This window comes from Panthera onca, chromosome D1, assembly GCF_046562875.1.
Source record: "Panthera onca isolate mPanOnc1 chromosome D1, mPanOnc1 haplotype 2, whole genome shotgun sequence".
In the NCBI taxonomy this organism is placed as follows: Eukaryota; Metazoa; Chordata; class Mammalia; order Carnivora; family Felidae; genus Panthera; species Panthera onca.
Window position 1 is genome coordinate 12,879,732 of NC_138348.1, and position 19,777 is coordinate 12,899,508.

Below are 19,777 nucleotides of genomic sequence, written 5' to 3' on the forward strand. Positions count from 1 at the left end.
GCGGGCCAGGGCCATCTGCGCGCAGCCCCACCCGAGGAAGCGCGAGAGCCCCGGGCAGCCGCTCCCGGGAGCACAGAAAAAGAACCCCTCGCCCCCGCTGCCTCCTCTCTGGCTCCTCCTCTCCTGTCGGTGCCAGAGTCCAACGCAGCCCCTGGCATACAGTCGGCGCTTTATAAATGCCGGTTTCTTTTCCCCATTCATTCCCCGCTCCACCCATAGTCTCTCATTCTTCCCTGGCTCTCATTCGACTTCTCTCACTTTCTTCCCCCACCCTTATTCATATTTTGTAGTCTCTGTCTCTCTGTTCCACCCCCCCCCCCCATTCCTTCCTCTCTCCCTCCTGCCTCTCTCCCTGTCATTTCCTATCTTTATGCATCTGTCTCTATCACTAACTTCTCTATCTCTCTCACCGTCTCTCCGTGTCTCTGTAGCCTCCCTTCTGTCCCATGGCCCTCTGCCTCTCTGCCTCTACATCTCTGTGTCTCTTGTCTGTTTCTCGGTGTCTGCCTCCGTCTCCCCACCCCCATTTCATTGGCAGGCTCTCGGCAGTCTTGCACCTGGACGCTCGGGCGCCCCCTGCCGGTTTGTCGCCTGCCCTTCCTGGGCTCTCTGCTCACCTAATGTCCTCTGCCGCGCCTCTCTGGTTCAGGAGAGGCAGGAGCGGAAAGGGGCGTCTCTGGGGCTCCAACCCCCCTCCCATCTCTAGAAGGCAGGAATAGGCCCCAGCGTTTCCTGGGACCCACCCTGCCGAGGCCCCGCGCCTGGGAGGAGGGCCTGGAGGGGGCGGCGGGGAGGGAGTGTTGGGGGTAGCAGGGTGGGATTTGGCGTCCTTCCCCGGAATGAGCCGCGGCACAATCTGTCGCTGGGTTTGTTTGCCGAGCTGCCTCCGGAGCGCAGTGGGGCTGGCTCCCGGGGAGCGAAATATCACAAGATGCGGAGACAGACGCTGAGGGGCGGGTGGGCGGCGGGCTGACTCAGGTGTGCTGTCATCGGCTCCCTGGGCCCGCGCTCTTCTGAGAGGGGTGGGAGGACCCCTGGCCCCCAACACAGGCCAGCACGCGAAGCTGGGAGGGGAGCCTCCATCCCGGGGTGAGATGCAGTTGGAAAGGGGTGCTCCTGCCCATAATCCTTGGCTCCGTGCCTCTCTTTCGGGGCTTGGGAGACCCAGAGACACCTTCCACTTGGCCGCCCCTCAGAGGGTCGCAGACCCTCTGCTCACATCCCATTGTACAGCCGTGCAGTTTCTTATAATCTGCTGACTCACCACTTTCCCGCATTAGACTGCCAGCTTTTTGAGGGCAGGAAACTCCTCTCCTCCGTCTTTGTGTCCCCAGCAAATGCTCAATGAACCCTTTTGGATGGATGGATTGATGGATGGATGGATGGTGGGTGGCTGGGTGGGTGGATGGTTGCTTTACAGGAAGTACCACAGTGCATTTGGCCTTCCCTGTAGAGCGTTCTGACCCCTTGTTTCTCTCCCTGTCCACACCTGCATCCCCCATGCCCCCCCCCCCCCCCGCTCCCACCCCCCCAATCCCACCTCCAGACGGTCAGGGAATTGGAAACCACTCTCCCTCCAGTCTGAAGACCAGCGTTCTCTAGATGACCCTAAGTAAGTTAATTCTTTTTCTGGTCCTTCAGTTTCCTCATCTGTACAGTGGGAACATACTCATAAGGCTTCAGTACATCTCCAACCACTCAAGATATGAGAAAGTGCTTAGTAAAATGAAGTTCTGACCCGTGTCCGTGGTGATAACCAATTGTCCTTACTGTTTTGGTGGTCGTTCTTAAGATCTTTGTCCCAGTGGAATCAGGCACCACGTGTGAACATGAGTTTGGCTTCTACAGTTAGATGTTTTGACATCCGAGGGAGTAAGCTGATGGCAAGATACAAAGGATGGTTGTGTCATAGGGCATCTGGGTCCATCCCTGCCTGGCTGGACACTTACTTGGCCAGTCTCTGGGGGTACTGGGTCCTCTGGACTCGCCACAGAGCTGGCCTGCCCTCTGGTGGCTGTATGTGGATCTGCAGCCCCAAGGGAAACCCAAGGATCTTCAGGAATGGACTGATGGGATGGATGGATTTTCCCAGAGAAGGGGGAGGGTCCCTCGTGTGGAAACCTCCTTTGGAAAGGAGGTCAGGTACAGGAAACAAGACACTGGCACACATTAGGTGAGTCTCGACTTCCTCTACGAGTGCCCACTTACTAACAGCACTCCTACTCTCACTGTGACCCCCAGGGCTCCTGTTTCCCCTGGGGGAACCCATCTCGTGAGTCCACAGAACGTCCCTGGCTCTTTCTGACACCTGATTTGGCAACTTCATTGTGTAGGACACTTGGCGGGCGGCGGCCAAAGTGGGGGTGGCTCTGGGGTCCAGGGCAGGTTCCTACTGCAGCTCCGCTGCTGACTTAGCTCCAGGACTCTGGGCAGGGTGTTTACCTGTTCTTAGCCCCAGTTTTCTCAGCCAGAAAATGGAAGGGGGGCAGTACTAGTTCCCAGGGCACGGGGTTGTCTGAGGATTAAATGAGATAAAACATGAAAGAACCTAACAGAGTACCTGACCCTGTGCTCAACAAACTCTAATAAAATTACTATTAATTTTCTTTTTCAGCCTCACAACAACCGGCAGAAATAGATATTGCCGTCTAGTGGCAGAGGGTAGGGTGGGGACCCGAGGTCACAGCTGATTCTGGGAGTCGGTGTTGAGTTACCTGTTTTGTTTTTTTTTTTAAGTTTATTTATTTTTGAGAAGGGGGAAGGGGCAGAAAGAGGGAGACAGAGAAACCCAGGCAGGCTCCATGCCAGCTGCCGTCAGCACAGAGCCTAACACGGGGCTCAAACCCACAAACTGTGAGATCATGACCTGAGCCGAAATCAAGAGTCGGACACTTAACCAACTGAGCCACCCAGGCGCCACTGAGTTAGAACCTCCTACCCCGTGTGTGTGTCTGGCCTCCACATCTCTCCCTCCCTCTGGCACGGACCAGCACTGCCTGGTGTGATGAACACAATCAAGGCCCGAGCTCCAAGTCCGGTTCTAGCCTGGAGCCAGCCTCCAAATGGCTGTGTATCCTGGGACAGACCTCTCTCCTCTCTGGGCGTCAGGCTCCCCATCATTGAAAGGAGCAGTGTGGACACTGGAAGGGTCCCCAGAGCCATGCCTTTGTGACATCCTCATTTCTCCCTCCGGAATCAGAAGCTACTGGAAGGCAGCCTCCCAGCTAGATCCTTTTCCATGCTGCCCTACCCTCCCTTCCCAGCTCTGGGGGTGTGATGAGGGACCCAAGGGCAGGTCAGAACTTCTAGGGACTCTCTAAGGCCCCTGAGCCTTTCAGTGACTGCATACTGGGGCGGGGGCAGGGCCTGCACTTTTCACCCAGAACCCTCTCCCCTCCCACCCAAAGTCCTACTCTGCCTGCCTAATGGGGACAGGGCTGCTTTCCAAAATCAGGAAAAAAACATAAACCGAAGTAGTTTAAAGGGCAAGGGTGTTACAACATGTTTTCTCCTTCCCTGTTTGGTTTCTAGGGTCTCTGTCCGTTTATATTATTTATAACAGTTACTGGCATTTATTAACCACTTCATGTCATGAACTATGTGCACTGGCTCATTTAACATTCAGAGCAGCTCTGTGGGGCAGGGTCTATTAACATCCCCTGTTTACCGATAGAGATTCCTCAGAGAGGTAGTATTACTCTTAGATCCCTCTTGTCCAGGGGGCGCCTGGGTGGCTCAGTCGGTTAAGTGTCTGACTCTTGATCTCGGCTCAGGTCATGATGTCACAGTTCATCAGTTCAAGCCCCATGTGGGGCTCTGCACTGACAGCTGGAGCCTGCTTGAGATTCTGTCTCTCCTTCTTTTCTGCCCCTCCCCTGCGCATGCTTGTGCTTGCTCTCAAAGTAAATAAATAAACTTAAAAAAACAAAAGATCCTTCTTGCCTTGGGTCCCATGCTTTAAAGGGTTTTGTTTGGGTCCTCCTCTAGCCAGCATCCCTTCATGGGGCGTGAAGTCCCTGCAACCAAGGGGATATGCCCTCTGGGAGCCTGTATTCCGCTTCTAGACCATACTGTGGGTATCCAGAATCCTGGAATCTTTTGCTCAAATGGCCCAAATCTACTTCCAGGGCTTATGGGAGTGTCTTTTCCCATCGGGCAGCTGTTTGTGGGGAGTAGCTGGAGCTTGGACATGTGGATAGGATATTCCTACATAGGATGTATGTAAGGTCCTTGTTTGGGATGGAGCTATGTTTGGGAAGACAAGAGGAGGTGGCTGAGTTTGTGTGTAGAACGCCATGAAGTTAGATCATTCTATGTTTGAACCTAGTTTTCCAATGTCAGATTCCCTTGAAGAATGCAAAGGAACAAGGCTGGTGTGGGTAAGAGGCCAGGGGTACTTGTGGGCAGGGGTTGCCTGGCATGGACTGGTGGGGTGAGGAGAAACCTCCCAGCCTATGGTACCTACCTTCCATCTGCAGTGTTAAGCCTGCAAATGTTAGGGGCAGCCATGCTGAGATGTCATGTGACTTAATCAGAGCTGACATGACTAGGAATTTGTGGAACCAAGCTCTGAATCCAGGTCTGTGTGAATCTTTCCTTGTTTCATGAAGCTCCATGCCAGTCTTGACCAAAAGTCAGAATTTTGGCTCCCTGAAGGTCTGTTGGTTAGAAATTTGGGTCCCATTGTGTCTGCTGGAGTTCCCTTCCTGCTGAAGAGAGCCTCCCTTTCTTACTAGAGTGTGAACTTGCCAAGCACAGGGTCCATGTTTTCTTTGACTTTATTTCATGCGCTGGGCACAGCCTTGGCACAGAGTAGGCACTCGGCAAACAGCGCTGACCTCCTGGACGCCATGGTCTAGTAAATAATCATGGTGCAAGGTGCTGCTGGTTGCATTGACGTCCAGCAGAGGGGGCAAGTCTGGGATGGAAAGTGGGCTTTGGGAAGTATTGGGAAGGCCTGCCTGGGGGGCCGGGGGGCTATTAGATGAGCTGCTTTAGATTCTGTTAGACCGGGAACCCACATTATGTGTTGAAAGACTCTGATGATGCCCCCTTCCTATTGCACCAATTCTCCAACCCCTCCGCTACCTCCAGGAGACCCCGGAGAAGGAAGGTGCTTATGGAACCCCTTTCCTGTGTGATTCCCTGTGGGCTTTTTCTCATTTCTGTAGTGAATGGACAGGACAGGATAATTCCTTTCCCCTTAAATTCTGTGGGCTGAAGCCACTGAATTTGCGAGAGAGTGCATGTGTGTGAAGGGCATTGTGGCAGACAGGGCAGAGAGCCACAAGCTCTCGTATGGGGGACACGGACCCGCCTACCCATTCCCACCACCCGTGCGCAGTTCACGCTCCTGCTATGGCGTCAAGCACAGTAGCCACTGGCAGATTTCTCTGTCTCTCAACCCACTTACCTCAGTTAATCTCAAGGTTAATCCCCCAAAATGTAGTTGTAATCTGATGACCTCCTGCTCAGAAGCCTCCCATGGCCAAATCTGGCCGGCAAATGATTAATATCTATGAACTCTAAAGCGCTCAAATTAATAAGGAAAACCTTAAGACTTCAACAGACAAACAGGTGAAGGAGATGGGCAACGATTTCACCCAAGAGGATAAGCAGAGAGTAAACAAATACTTGGAAAATAGTTCAACCTGTTTGTGATCAAAGAGATGGAAATGAAGGCAGTCTCAGGATAGCGTTTCCTACTTATTAAATTAGCAGAATTCATAAACACCATCACCCAGCGCTGGCAACGTTGGATGAAGTCTGTGTTCCTACATCTCTGGAAGCAGCATGCAAAACTCTGCAAAACAATCTAGTAAAATGTAACAGGAGCCTCAAAAACATTATTACCTTTTGACCCATTAATCTCACTTCGGGGAATTGATCTTAAGAACATAATTCAGTAGATGAAAAAAGGTCATGGAATGCCACTGGCATTATCCTTCTACATTTTTCCAGGCAGCGAGATGGTTAAGAAAACCAAGGCTCACCCAGTCAATGCAATATTAGGCAGCCACAAACAGATAATTATAAAGAATATGCAGAAGCATGGAAAATGTTTATAACATCATGTTTGTTGAGAAAAGGCAGGATATGAAATTTGCATGAACACTGTGATTGCAGTTATGAACAGTAAGTATTCATGTTGACAAAGTCTGGAAGAGAATATGCAAAATTGAAAATTATTTAAGGTTGGGAGAATGAGTGCTTTTCCTTTTTGTTTAAGAATCTTCTTTGTCGGGGCGCCTGGGTGGACTAGTGGGTTAAGTATCTGATTCTTGGTTTAGATTCAGGTCGTGATCTCAGCGGTTCCTGGGTTCAAGCTCTGAGTCGGGCTCTGAGCTGATGGTGTGGAGCCTGCTTGGGATTCTCTCTCTCTGCCCCTCCCCCTCTCCCCTGCCTCAACACACTCTCTCTCAAAAGTGAATAAATAAACACTAAAAAAAGAATCTTCTATGTTAATGTTGCAGTATTATTTTCAGGGGGGCCTGAGTGGCTCAGTCGGTTGAGGGTCTGACTTGGGCTCCGGTCATGATCTCACAGTTTGTGAGTTTGAGCCCCACGTCTAGCTTTTCACTGACAGCCGAGCCTGGAGCTTCAGAGCCTCTGTCTCCCTCTCTCTCTCTGCCCCACCCCCACTCATGCTCTCTCTTTCTCAAAAATAAATGTGAAAAATAGAAATATTATTTTCACGACAGAATGCTATACGAACAAAACCACAATTATTGGTAATAAAATCAAAACTCTTTAGCCTAGACTCACTCTAATAATTATAGCGATCGTGTTTGTTAGGGGCTTACTCCATTCCAGACAGGGAGGTGAGTCACGTATGTGATTTCATTCAATCTGCATGACAACCCTGTGAACAAAAACTAATATTATGCCCATTCTACAGATCAGGAATCTGAGATCCACGTGCCCACAGGGTAAATTGCAGAGCTGGGCTTGATCTTCATGCTGTCTGCTTCCAGAACTTGCACTAAATTCCATCGCTGGCTTTGTGCATCAGTGTTTAAAGAACTTCAGTCATTAATGTATTGCCATCATGCTTTGGGGGATAACTGTGGCTCACACATCATGTACTATGATTTACTGAATCTTTAAATTTAAATCAACTCACTTTTTAAACATTCAAACGCCTACTCTAGCATTATCCTAAGTAAGAGCCCCTTGGAATCATCTGTTAAATGTGTTGGTTATATTTTTCAGTGTACAATAAAAAATTTTAAAGAAATTAATAGTATATAAAAATCACTAAAGATCATCTTGTACACACAACCCCCTTTAGGAAAAACTGAACTATCTTATGCCACAGTCTAACTCGACTTCCCGTTCCATTTTACTTCCTCCACACCATCTGCCCTATCGGCTACCATCATTCCCATGGCCTGAACCGGTCCCAGCCAGATCACCTCTCTGGAGTCCACCAGCCCCTCCCAGCCTGGGGCCCTGAGAGCCACCCTGTGCCCCCTCCCTGCTCCTGTGCTCAGTGCTTCCCCAGGGCTTGCTTGAGCCAAATCCAGATCAAAGCCATTAACGGACAAAGAGGACACTCAGATTCAGAAGGCTGCCGACTACAAAAATTAATTCTCAGATATTAAGCTCCCACTGTGTGCCAGGCACTATACTAGAAGCTTTATGTATACATAATCTCTGTTGGCTCTTTTTTTCCCCATCTTGGGGTCAAAGTATATCCATTAGCGAATTCTTTTTTTTTTTTTAATATATTTTTGAGGGAGAGAGAGAGAGAGAAAAAAAAAAACCACAAATGGGGGAGGGACAGAGAGGGGAACAGAGGATCCAAAGCAGGCTCTGCGCTGACAGTAGAGAGCCCAATGTGGGGCTCGAACTCACGAATCATGAGATCATGACCTGAGCTGAAATGCTCAACTGACTGAGCGGGAGGCGCCCCAAACAGTTCTTTTTCTTTTATTGTGGTAAGGGCGTTTCACATGAGATTTACCTTCTTAACGGATTTTTAAGGGTGCAGCGAAGTATTATTATCTCTAGGCACAGATGTTGTACATCTGTACAACACAGTGTTGTACAGATCTCCGGAACTAATTTACCTTGCATAACTACCACTTTATTACTGGCTCTTTATAATGACCCTGTGAAATGCATATGATTTTGAATTTCTACTTTACATGTTGGGAAGCTGTGGTCCACAGGTTAAGACATTTACTTGAGGCACATAGCAGGTAAGTAACAGGGCCCAGACTCAAGTCTTGTACTGTTTGACCCCAAAGTCCTTCCTTTTACCATTCTGGTCCTTGATCTTATTAATGACGAGGGTAATGTGACAGGCCGACGCTCCCTCCTCCATGCCCTGCATAGTGGGCCCATGAATTTCTTGTCTTTCCACGGTAGGGGCAAGAGGTATTCATTCGTTATGGGAGGGAGTATTATTTGACCACTTTGCAAGACAGTTTGACAGCAGCTATTATGTTGAAAACGAATATCCTTTTTGACCCCAAAATTGACTCTTTAGGACATTATCCTTCGGTAATTCTTAAAATGAACACAAAGGCATCTGTAGATTGATAGTCAATGCTGCCTTGTTTGTGGTAGCATCTGATGTAACACACATAACCTAAATTCATCAAAAGGGATTGGCTACATACATTTTAGTACATCCATATACAGTCATCAAAAAGCATGAAGGGCCACCTGGCCAGCTCAGTCGGTAGAGCATGGGACTCTTGATCTCAGGGTTGAGAGTTCAAGCCCTACTTTGGGCATGGAGCCTACTTTAAAAAAAAAAAGAAGAAGAAAAAGAAAAGAAGAAACAAATGAAGGAAGTTTCTATGTTCTTATAAGGAACAAAAGCAGAGATTTGAAGTTACAGCAAGGTGCAGAACAATGCGGTGGTATATCATCACCTGTTTCAAACCCTGCGGGATGAAATATATGTAATTACACACACACATACTGATGCATGCACCAGCTATCTCTGGAAGGACATAAACAAAACAAGTAACAGAAGCTGCCCAGAATTTTGTCTTGGAAGGAGTCTGCTTGAGAGTCCTTGAGAGGGAAGTGCTGGGTTTGCAGCGGTGTCTGTCCAGCCAGGAGCCCGTGCTCGCCTCTCAGGGTCATTGGAGGGGTCTGTGGATGTGAGTAATAGACGTGTCCCCCTGCTACGTGCCCACCACAGCCACCCTGCCCTGGATCATGGCAGACTTACTTTTTACTACGTAACCTTTTGTGCTGTTTGTTTCTTAAAACCCGGGGCATATATTATCTCTTTAATAATTTAAAATTTAAATTAAAAAAAGAGGAATTTCTTGCCTGAGGCAAGACCCACCTAAGGAATGAGAGATAGCCAGGCTGCAAGTGGAGGGGACCAGCATTGGTGGGTCCAGGCGGGAGACCCCGAGACGGCTGGACCCCTGGCCTCTTCCACAGCACGTGCAGGACCTCGGGAGCCTCTGTCCTCTACCTTCTGTGACCGGCAGCTGGTCATGGCTTCAGAGGCAGCTTTTTGGTCAAGGTATATTTCAGTAGCTTCACCGAACTCAAGTTTCTTCACTTCTGTAGGACTGTATCTCCTTGCTTCTAAGATGGGGATAATACGTGTTTCACAGGGTAGTGGTGAGAATCAAGGAGCCAATGCTGGGTGGTACACAGAGAGAGGACAGGACAGTGTGGAGACCCCTCCACGACCTTGGCAAATTGGGAAAAGCTTCCTGGTGAGGGATCAAGGCAGCACATGTGGAAGTGGAAGGAAGGGCCCATATTTGTTCAGTTTTTGGAAAACTCAACCCAAATTTGCTAGCACATAACTCCTTATCCATATCCAGGAGAAAGCAGGCCTCCGCCAGTCATGGGCTAAAAGTCTTTCCCTTCTCCCTGGGGTGTCTTAGGTCAATCCCCTCTAATCATCATCCGGAGGGTAATATACACTGATTGACTGAAATCAGGATCCCCAATCAGTCTCCTGGGTGAGGAACGTGATACCACCTTAACGACTTTGGACTCATCAGGGCAGCCCAGCAGGTGAGCTGAGTCACGTGACTGCTGAGCAGTGGGCGGAGGAAAGAGATGTTTGGGGGAGGGGCCAACCATAATGACCATGCTGGTCCCCTAGGTCCAGGTAACAGTGACTTGGCTGGACATTAAACATAGCTACACAGAGACCGTCCATCCAGTCACACGTCTATTCTTCTGTTCAGTAACTTCTCAAATGACTACTGGGTGCCAAGTACGGGGCCTCAGCCTGGAGATGTGACGGTGACCAGCGGCCTTCTGCCAAGTCCTTGCTTCCTTCAAGGTTTCGCCTGTGCCCCCCTTTCCAATGAGCTCTCCCCACCTAGTCTGGCACCTCATGCTTCCACCCACACCCCCACATCTGCTCTACTTTTCCTCTTTCCCAAAGCACTCATAACCTGCCAACGTGCTATGTAAGTTATCTATTTATTAGGTTTCTATAATAAATAGATATTTATTATATTTTTATATTTATTATAATAAATAGACAGCTTATTGGGTGTCTCTTTTTACTAGAACGTAAGCTCCACCAGAGCAGGGTGGTTGACTTTGTACCCACTTGACTTTGTACCCACGATACCTCTGTAGCCCCTGGCCCCCAGCAATCGCTCAATGAATAGTTGTTGAATGACAGAAACTGGCCACCCCCGTTGTGTGCTGGTGAGTGTTTATGCACCTGAAGGGCAGGGGGAGGACTCAGGAACCAGGTCACCCCAAACCCAAATGTGTAATTACCAGCAAAGATCGATTCTACGAAAGAGTACTGGCCACAGTGCGTCCGCCCTGGGGCTCCGTGACCATGCTCTTCAGGAAGTTGTATTTGAGCAAAGCTCTGAAGGATGAGTAGGAGTTGGATGGGGATGAGGCAGTAAAGGATAAAGCAGGGGGCTTCCTGCGGGAGCCAGGTGGCACAGAGGGCTCCGTGAGGCGGAGCCAGGCCCGGGAACTGTGTGGCCTGTTCAAAGTTTCAGATCACTTTAGTAAATGGAGAGTGGCGGGTCCTCCCTGTGAGGGACAGACAGCCATGAGGTGTCGGAGCCCAGGCAGCCTGCCTGAGGGGTGACATGCAGTTCTCTCCCTGACTGGGCCACCTTTTGGCCCTCCACACACCCCAGCATCTCAGCACCAAAGCCATCCCCAGCCAGAGGCCCTCACTCAGTGCCAGCGTTCTTGGGCCTGCTGCCCACCATGTTGATGATGGAGGGCACGGGGGTGGGGGACGGTGCCATGCAGATTCAGAGCAAGGGCTTCCAGATCTGCTGTTCTGGGAGAAAGCTCCGTGCAATTTCCGTCCTCTTTTCTGGTTGAGGAGGGGGCTCAGAGGAGAAGGCGCTCATTCATAGTCACGCAGGGAGAGTGTGTCACAGCTGGAGGGAGGCTTGTGGACCAGGGATGGCCAACATAGGCTTGGGCAGAGATCACAGTGACCTTTGACACCCAGGCCTCAATCCTGTAGACTTGTTGGGGGCCAACGCCTCCCAGATGTCCCGCTGAGTGGTTGTCCTGTCTCATGCCCGTTGTTGCTTGCTCTCCGGCCTCCTGCTGATGCTCATGGCCCCTTCCCAGGGGGGCAGATCTCCTGTCAGAGCTGAGAGGGGAACAGCTCTCTTCGCAGTGATACTGAAGCTCTTTAGTGGAAGTCCTCAGGCAGTTTTGTTCTTGCCATTTTCCTGGAATCTCCTCTCTTGAGGAATCCGGACAAATGACTCAGGACTAGGTCCCCAAATAGTCCAGACTATGCGTCTTTCTCCAAGCCAGTTAAGCCAGTGCTCCCAGGACTGGTCTCAGGCACCCCCAGTCTTGCCTCAGGGTCAGGTTCCAGCTTCCCTGGGCACTTTCTGCAGGCGTGAGGCACCCTCAGTCCCAGGGCTCATTTTTGATTGGCGTAACTCCAGCTCTGGGCCCTTCTGGTCCCCAAGCCAGGGAACTATAGGTGCATAGGTGATTATATGCATCACCCCTGAGCCCTGAGATATCCAGACCCTCCACACACGGAATCCATCAGCATGACCAGGTATAAACCGAGCCATGCACAGAGCTCAGCAGGTATCAGTTCGTTCCTGCTGCCCTTTCTGGATCAATCTGCCAGCCCTGCTTCTTGGAGCCTGATTGGTCAGTGTTCCTCCAATCCCAAGACTTGCTTTGGACCTCTTTGTTTCCAGAGTCCACTTGGGGCCTCTCCTTTGCATTGTTAATATGGCTGGGGAGGTGGTGGGGGGAGGGGGGGAACGTGGGGGGGTGGGTTAGGAGGTGGGGGGACTGGGCCCATCAGCAAGTGGCAGGGTGAGGCAGGCCAGCTTCAAGTAGCTCAAGTCACAGTGTAGCAGGCTGCTCTCTGGCTGCCCTGGCTGCCTGGCTTTGGTAGATGGAAGGGAGGTTCAGCAGCTGACTTGTCACCTGGTGGCAGGGTGACAGCGCACAGAAGGGACACTCAGCCTGTATCTGCTCTTCCAGAAGCCTCAGGCCTCTGACTGCCTAGTGGAATCTGGGCGTCTCTGTGCTACTGCTGCCTCTCTCACTTGCTCGGGTGCTGGGCTGGAGCCTATTCACTTGATTTGTCAATGGCACCTCTTTGGTGTCACTTCCCCCGAGCCCAGATACCTATCCGCTTGGCACTGATGAGCAGCCTCTGGGAGGTATCGGCTTCTCACTGGGGACCCTGAAACCAAACCCTTCCCAGAAGACTCTGCATCCTTTCCAGCTGGAGGGCGGGGGCCAGGGGAGAGGCCGTGGTGGTACGCAGGTGTTCAGGGAGGGCTTGAGGAATTTGGCTTTGTTTGGCCAATTGCAGGGAACTGTGTGAATACTTGGGACTGTTCTGTCTCTTGCCTTTCCTCCATCAGGATGCAGCATCACACAGCCCACGTGCACCAGTGAAGGATGGAAACGGAGGCTCGGAGGGGACACAGGCACTTGAACGCACATCGGCGTCACCTGCTCCACAGGTACGGCTGGGTTTCAAACAGGAGGAAAGGGAATTAGCGTCATTTTGAGCTGTGCGGAAGCTCAGGCCATCGTGTCCGGGACTCTCATGACCTTCAACAGCTTCCCCAGGGAGGGTGCCTCCCTGTCATGGAGCGGGGACCTCCGGTCCCTAAATGATTCAGCCTCTGAAGATAGAGGCAGCTGTCCTGGGCCCAATCCTGCCAGGAGAGGGCGGCTGAGCGGTGTTCAGGATATGGGAAAGTGTTGTGAAAACACAGTAGCTTCCATTCCTAGAAGTCCCCAAAGGAATGGTCCGTGAAACCTACCTGGCATCTTAAAACCAAGAGCAATTCGACTCTCAGAGACTGTTAGCACACCTTCCTGATGTCCTTTCTAGGAAGGAGCTTTGTTTGATTAAGTCCCACACCTTGGGCGGGGGGGGGGGGGGTGTGGGGGGGGATGCTTTTTGAACTGGAATTGCTTTTCCAAATCCCAGAGAAGTAGGATTAAAATTGGATGTTCTCTCTCCTCGAAAAGGCTGGTTTTCAGATGAATTCAAAGATGACTGTCTATACAGAGTGGGGAGCAAACTGAAGAAATGAGGCACACACAGGGCCGTTTTCCCCTACGGTGGTCCCTCAAGGGCATCAGAGCTGGTAGGTATCTCTGGGGGCGGGGCCAGGAATCTGCATTCCAATTGAAACGAAGGCACAGCATACATTCAGTAAAGGGCACACGCCTTAAGTGTATAACCCAGTGGATTTTGACATGTGGCTAGAACTGTACAGCTGCTACCGAGATCAAGACAGAGAACACTCCCAGGGGCCCCCAAGATTCCATCAAGTGGCGAAGTGATTAACCCACCTGTCCCCGGCAGTGATCAGCCACTGTGATTTTTGTCACTGCTAGTTGGTTTTGCCTGTCCTTGAACTTAACGCAAAAAGAATTGTACATCATACATGCTTTTGTGTCTGGCTTCTTCTGCTCAACATCATGGCAGCAAAATTAATCTATGTTGTGTGTGCCAATACTTTTGTTCCTTTTATTGCAAAGCGGTATTCCATTGTGTGAGTATAGGACAATTTGTTTAGCCGTATTCCTATCGATGGGCATTTGAGCCGTTTCCAGCTTCTGGCTATTATGAATAAAGCTGCTATGAACATTCTTGCACATGTCTTTTGGTGAACATATGCACTTGTTTCTCTTGGGTAAATATCTAGAGTGGAATTGCCTGATCGTAGGGTAGGTGTGGTGGCTAACACAGGATTCTCTTCCTTATGTTTCTGGTTGGGGTGGGGCCACGAGGGGGGGATTCTTGAGGGGATTTGGAAAGTGGAAGGGAATCAGCAGCCCTTCTGTAGCTCACACATGTTGTGGCTGCTCCGCTGACACCCCTTGCTGACAGGAACAAGCAGCTGGTTCCTCCTCCTGAGCCACGTGTGTCTGTGTTTAGCTGGTGGCGAAACACTGGCTTCTGCAAAATACCCACATCGTCGGTGACAGACACAGCCAAAACTGACACGGGGTTTCTGGGATTCAGAAATTCATCCTTTGGTGGGGGGGGAGGGGGTGGTTCCGGTTAGAGCTTATGGGGTCCAGCCTGTTCCTTGATCTCCCCCAGATCCGCCTTCTGTTCCTGGCTGTCTGACCTGTGGCATCGAAGCTCCAACTTGAGAAGCAAAGACCAGAGTTTCCCAAGAGTGCTTAACCAGCTCCCACAGTGAGTAGGGCTGAATTCCCGAGCACCTCACCAAGAGTGGTTCTCTCCCCTGGTTGACCCTGGCTGACACCAGCCAGGTGTTTTCTCGCTCCATTTGAAACTGCCAAATACCTTTCTCAAGTGACGGTGCCTACCTAACTCCCTCTGGTTGTTCCGAGTCCTCGCCAGACCTCGATGGTTTCATCCTTTTAAAGGTTACCCTTTCTGGTGGGTGGTGAATGTGCATTTTTATTTTTATTTATTTATTTATTAAAAAAATTTTTTTGATGTTTATTTATTTTTGAAAGAGAGACAGAGTGAGAGGTGGAGGGGCAGAGAGAGAAGGAGTCAACAGAATCCAAAGCAGGCTCCAGGCTCCGAGCTGTCAGCACAGAGCCCAACGCGGGGCTTGAACTCACGGAGTTCACCTGAGCTGAAGTTGGACGCCTAACCGACTGAGCCACCCAGGCGCCCCTGAATCTGCATTTTTAAACAAGCTCCTCTTGGGATTGCCATGAAGGGTGAAGGCTAAGAAACTGGGTTTGGGAGAAACCCTTGGCACCTGAAGGAAGCCAGTTTGCTTTTGAATGATCGCTTCGCCACTTACTGGCTGCATGATCTTAGTTGACTTTTTATCTCTCTGGGCTTCAGTTTTTCCATCTATAAAATGAATTATTAATCATCACTAACAAGTATTGAGTGCTTACCAGATGCCAGACACTGTTCTAAGCACTTTATGTGTACTAACTCGTTGCACTCTCCCGACAAATGATGAGGAGGGTGCTATTATTATCTGCAACAGAGAGATGGGGAAACCGACTCTCCGGGATTCAGACCTAGGCAGTCTGGCTTCCATGTTTTTTTTTTTGCCATCTGCCATCCCTCTGTTGCAAAGCAGCGCAGAGATGAAATGGCCACGTGGAAGTCAAGGCTCTGCAAAGGGCAGCACAGTATTGATTCTTCTTCTTCACTGGGTCTCAATGGTAAATTCCCTCTCAGTTCTATCAGGTATGCAGAAATAATCTAAACAAACAAGCTAACAAAAAGGCTAGGCACAGTCATGATACAGGCAGCCAGAAAGGCAGGATCTTCCTGGGATCCAGAACAATCCAGCACTATCCAGAGAAGAGGACACCCATAGGGATCCCTGCCTTGGATTCGGACTCCTTGGCAGGTAGGAGGCTTTATAGGGGTGTGTCAAGCTTTACCTAAGTGTCAGTCTGTCAACTCCCTTCACTCTGACTTTGTACTGAACAAAGAACCTTCTGGTATTGATTTCCTTTCCCAAAAGTCTATCCTTCCTGAAAGAGATTGTGCTGACCAGTCAACCTCAGGATTCCTGTCTGCCGGCTGGTTTCATTTCTCAGTGTAAATTAATAAACCGCCTTCCAGGTTTATCAATCAGTCTCGTATGAGTTTGTTTAGTGTAGGTCGTTTCCCCCACACCTCATCACAATGGCCAAACTCCCAGGAAGAGTCTGGGAGGCAAATACTACAAAGTAGTATAAGGGAGATGTCCAAATAATGGTATAAAAAGATATGCTGCGAGACCCAAGAGGATGGAGAGAGGACTTTTGTGTAGAGGAAGGGGGCATCAAGGAGGGCTTCCTGGAGGAGGAGGACATTGGCACAGGACAAAGGACACTATAGCATAAAAATGTAGTTAAAAACACAGGCCCTGGAGACCGCCGACCGGAGTTGAATGTCTATCTCTCCCACTTATTGTCCGTGCGATGTGGCCAAGTTACTTTATCTCCCTTAGGCCTCAGATTCCTTATTTCGAAAGGGGGCAAAATGAGAGCAGCTACCTTCTGGGGTGGCTTTAAGGATGAAATAATTATATATATAACACATATAGCTCTGAACACAATGCCTGGCCCTCAAGCAACACTTGGTAAAAGGCTGTCATTGTTGTTGCCTGTATTACTACCCCAAATGATGTTTTCATTGAGGAGAATTCTAGGACAAGGGTCCCCGTTGGGGCCTGTTGTATCCCCAGAGGTGCTTTGGTCTCGGAGGGAGCGGAGTCTGTGTTTGCTTTAAGATTCAGAGGGCTCTTTGCCGTGTAAGGCTCCTTCCTTGAGAGTGGTCACGGCCCATCCTGTGGTTTCGCAGCCCACGAAGGGAGCTGCCTGTACAATCTATAAGAACCCATCAGCCTCAAGAACATCCGTGGTTTCTGAGTCACTGTCAGGCCATTTCAGCTTCCAAGCAGAGACTCCCAGGGCATGCGCACCCTCTAGGCCTTTGCTGCCCTCCTCTGTGTGGGGAGGGGGAGGGCGGCGTCAGGAGGCAGCCTGTTCTGTCTACAGATCCTGAGGGGCCTTTTCTAGTCTCCCCTCGGGTTTGATTCTAGCCAGTGCAGGGAGGAAGGGTGAGTCCATCATACATGTGCTCTCCTGCCAAGTGGAGATCCCACTTATCTCCAATTCCCTTCCCCTCGCTTCTCCCAGTGAATTTCTGATATCCCTGCACCCTACCCCCGTAGCACCAAGGAAACGGTTCCAGATTCTCTCTGCTTCTCTTTGCCTTTCCCCACAACAAAAGTATAGAGCGTTCCATTGGCCCCAGCTCTTTCTTGTTCCTTCTTTCATGGGGGAGCTGGACATCCGGAAAATCCTGTTGCTTTCGTGAGCGTGCCTGTGGGGGTGTTTGGGTGAGTAGGGCTGGGAGACACAGGCCCGTGGCAGAGTGGAAAGCGATGCTTCTCTCTTGTTTCAATCAACGATGCCTTCTGAACGAGGTTCCCACCCCCATTCCTATGACTAATAGTTGATACTCAATGCAGCCCAATTCCAGAGCTCATGCTCTGTCTAGAGCTTGGGGGAGCCCCCTCAGGGAGGCTGGGTGGGATACTGGTTAAGAGCACGGGGCTCTGATTTCTATCCCAGCCCTGCCACTTACTCCGGATGTGAAGTTGGGGGAATGGCTTAATCCCTCAGGGCCTCAGTTGGCCCAGATAATGGATGCTAATCACAACGCCTGCTCTCATAGGGTTGTTAGGAGATTCAATGAGAGAATAAGTACGAGACACTTAGAATAGTGCCTCATATGTAGTCAGTGCTCAGTGAACATTGGGTACTATTGATATTTACTCTTCTCGGGGGAGGGGGGCAGCCCTTGGTATCAACAGCATCCCCCAGCCCAGTCCTCAGCCTCGGAGATGCAGAGGTTGTCAGTGCACCCACGGCACTCTGTTTCTACCAAAGTCTATACCAGAGTCGAGTTACCAATATACGATTGCTTCATGAGCGTGGAATTAGAGCTGAGTGGAGCATCCGGAGGCTTTCAGGGCTGAGTGCAGTGGGGCCCGGGGCTCCCGTTTCTATCACAGGGACTGGCTCAGAAGCTCCCTGTTCTCTGCATGGTGGAAGGGAGGCTGATCTGGTGGCAATGGCTTCTGACTCCAGCATCCACCAGGGATGAGGGGCTGACCTGACAGGCTGGGGCAGCCCCCTCTCCCGGGTGCCTCTTGGGTGGCTTTAGGATTCACCCTCGGTTACAGAAAGGTCTTCCCAGAGCAAGGAGGACTCGTCTTCATTCAGGGCTTCATCGAAGAGGCTCCCCACCCTTGTCGGAGCTGTTCTGAAGGCAGTGGGAGCTACCCTGAAGGGTCACCAGTAAGACTCCTTCCCCTCCCTGTTTACTTTGATTCACTGAATAGACTTCCTTCCTGCAGCTCAGAGTGTAATCAACCAAGCCCCTGCTTGGACAAGCCCGGCCAAGCAGGGCAGGACACCCGGCTGACACTGATGTGCATTTATCTGGACGCTGCCTAGAGATCGGTTCTCTGGGGTAGGGCTTCTGGGACAAATGGCCAAACTCACCCATTATACAGTATTTTGGGTTTTTTTTTTTTCTTCCTTATTTATTTCTCTTTTAGGTTAGGAACACTTTGCAATCCTCCTCAAAATGATTTCATGATTTCCTCTTTGCTCTTCAGTAATTAAATCATTTTTGGTCACAACAATAGCGGCTATTCATCATGTTTTATTTGTTTATTTTAAGTGGTCTCTACACCCAACGTGGGGCTCGAACTCATGACCTTGAAATCAAGCGTCGTGTGCTCGTCCAACCGAGCCAGCCAGGTGCCCCTAGCTGCTATTTGCTAGCTAGTGTACGAGTTGGGTGATGTCCTTACGTTATCTTGAATCCATCCAACAGCCTGCTTCCAATTTCATACACGAGGAAACTGAACTCAGAGGAATCAGTAAGATCACTAAGTGGCCCAATTATCAGCGTGGGAATTTGGTTTTGTTTTGGTATTGCCTCAAGATGATTCGCATCTTCTCCTCAGTTGCAATGAAAGAGAAAATGTTTGCTTATCTTTTGACTTCCAAAACAAGCTCATTCAAGACCCCAGCCGGGGAAAACCAAACATTTTGATTTACGGGAGACCGGATCCTGAAAGGACAAAGAAGTTCGCGTTTTGTTTTGTTTGTTTGATCGTTTGGCCGATCAGAAAGCAAAGCCCTTTATACGAATGGCTCACGAATGGCTCACGGTGTCTCCACATATCAAAACTTAGGAGGGGACGAGGGGCAGGAAAGAGTGGGTTCACCTTGCCCGGAAAGTGATGACAGGGTGTGGATGGCGGGTCCTGGCTGAGGTTATCTGGAGAAGGTTTGAGGAGAGAGCTCAGTGCTGGGGTGGAGGTAGGGTAAGGGGTGGGGGGGGGGGGGAGTTTGGGGGGCGAGGGGTGGGGGGCCTGCACTGGAAGGTGGCCCTGCTGAAGACCGGCCACTTGCTCGTGCCCAAGGATGGCTTGGTGCAGCTCATCCGAACTGCCTTGTTTGCCAAACCATTCTTCCCCGATCTAAATACACACACCCCCTTGCGACAAAAACATCCGCAGGGTGGACCCTGGATATCCAGACATGATCATGGGAGGGAAAAGCCCCCCAGCACCGGTACTTGTACGGGAGGCAAGAGATCCAGTTCGGTGCTTTCCTCTTCCCTCCGATGCAGTAATGTCCCATGGCTGGTGTCCCAGGGCCTGGACTGGCCCTCACCAGTCGGCTGACTGGAACTCTAGCCTCTGAGCGGTTTTGAGCAGTTAAGTAGTGTCACCAACTGGGGACCGTGGAAATCAACTGCTGCAGCGGAACGGTGTGGGTCTGGAAGGAGGTAACGTCCGGGTGAGAGATGATGAGCGTCTGA